Source organism: Trachymyrmex cornetzi, unplaced genomic scaffold, assembly GCF_001594075.2.
Source record: "Trachymyrmex cornetzi isolate Tcor2-1 unplaced genomic scaffold, Tcor1.1 scaffold80, whole genome shotgun sequence".
NCBI classification, from domain to species: Eukaryota; Metazoa; Arthropoda; class Insecta; order Hymenoptera; family Formicidae; genus Trachymyrmex; species Trachymyrmex cornetzi.
The window spans coordinates 67,341-69,776 of NW_017300136.1; positions in this window are offsets into that span (position 1 = coordinate 67,341).

Sequence of the window (2,436 nt, forward strand, 5' to 3'; positions counted from 1 at the left end):
CACCGACGGACGCGAGTTGCGACGTCCGTTACTTTTCCGATGCGGCCGAAGCACTTTGTACGCCCGCACGATGAGTACGAACGGAGAATCGCGTATCCGGTTTTCACTGATATCCGGCTCGAAGGACCACTTTGTTGCCGGCGGCGGGAGCCTTCGATCTGGTTCCCCCGTTAACGACAATTAAGACGATTTATTTTTGCGCCGGGTTCGCTCGGACGCTTCGACGGAGCCCTCTCGACCCGTCGCTCTCCAGATTCGTACTGACTTTCGTCGCGCGAACTCGAACGGCTCGCGGCTTTGATTTTGGAAGCGATAACGCGATTCCCCGATAACATCGGCCCGGCAACGAGCGACGAATCAGGGGGTAAGACACCAAGTACGACGAGGGCCTTTTTTCTGTGTCGAAAGACTCCCGTCGTCATCGGCACACAAACACGCGCTCTCGACGTCGACATTGCTCGAAAGTCGAATCAACAAAGATTCGAAGCGAAGAAGTTTCTCGAGCGATCTCAACGACCGCACGAATTAACGCTCTAATTCTGAACAAAGACTAAAAAATTACTTCTGAAAGTGTGTACTTTTATTACTGTAAAGCGGCAAATTATTCTAATGATTGCATATAAGCTCAATTTCAACTTCTGTGCGTCGATATTATTTTTTAGCTTAAACATAAGTTTAACAGAATGACATTAATATCACGAACTAAATATTTCAAGTAATGTTTCGTTAGGATTGCGTTTAGGAATGAAAAATAGTTTCGACGTGCAGTTGGCAGAATTAAATGTACAACATTTAAATGTATATGAAACATTCAAGCACTATGACTTGCATGACCGTTTAAAGCTATTATCTTATTCGCTTTGTAGTTACGTATATCAATTGGGAGATCCTATATAGGTTACAATTTTAGTACATTATTGTTTGATAATACTGTTTCTATAGAATGTACAGCTGTAAAAATTAAATTTGTAATATAATAATATAACTCTTTAACATAAACTGATTAATATACTATTTTAATATAAAATGATTAAGCATATTTGCATGATTAGCGGAAAACTTTGAACTAATTATAAAACTTTAATATTAGACTTTTAAAAATACGCTGTTATACATAAATATAGATATGTATTATGTCGTTAATAATTAATTAATAGGCTATATTATGGAGATCTAGTAGAGATCTATCCGATTTCCATCGTGGAAATAAAATCTCGTAGAGCCATGGAGGTAAGATGGATGTCTAATGGAGATCTATCCGATTTTCATCGTGAAAATAAAATCTCATGGAACCATGGAGGTAGGATGGATGTCTAATGAAGGTCCATCCGATTTCCAACGTGAAAATAAAATCTCATATGGCCATAGAAGTAGTAGGATGGAAATCTAATAGAGATCCACATGATTTCCAACGTAGAAATAAAATCTCGTGGAATCATAGAGGTAGGATGGATGTATAATAGAGATCTATCTGACTTCCAATATGAAAAAAAAATCTCGTGGGGTCATGGAATTTGTATGGATATCTAGTAGAGATCCACCTGATTTCCTACTTGGAAATAAAATCTCGTGGAATCATGGAGGTTAGGATGGATGTCCGATGGAAATCTACCTGATTTCCAACATGGAAATAAAATCTCCATGGTGGTAGGATGGATGTCTAATAGACATCCACCTGATTTCAAACGTGGAAATAAAATCTCGTGGAATCATGGAGGTAGGGTGGATGTCTAATAAAGATCTATCTACCTTCCAACATGGAAAAAAAATCTCGTAGAGTCATGGAAGTAGGATGAATGTCTAATAGAAATTCACCTTATTTCCAACATGGAAATCAAATTTCGTGGTATCATTGAGGTAAGATGGATGTCCAATGTAGATCTAACTGATTTCCAACGTGGAAATAAAATCTCTTGGAGTCATGGAAGTAGGATGGATGTCTAATAGAGATCTATCTACCTTCGAATATGGAAAAAAATCTCGTAGAGTCATGGAAGTAGGATGAATGTCTAATAGAGATCCACCTTATTTCCAATGTGGAAATAAAATCTCGTGGAGTCATGGAAGTAGGATGAATGTCTAATAGAGAGATCCACATAATTTCCAACGTGGAAATAAAATTTCGTGCGGCCATAGAAGTAGGACGGATATCTAATAGAGATCCACCTGATTTCCAACGTGGAATCATGGAGGTAGGAAGGATGTCCAATGGAGATCTAACTGATTTCCAACATGAAAAGAAATTCTCGTGGAGCCATGGTGGTAGGATGGATGTCCAGTAGAGATCCACCTGATTTCCAATGTGGAAATAAAATCTTTTGGAGCCATGGAGGTAGAATGGATGTCCAATGGAGATCTACCTGATTTCCAACGTGTAAATAAAATCTCTTGGAGCCATGGAGGTAGGATGGATGTCCAATGGAGATCTACCTGATT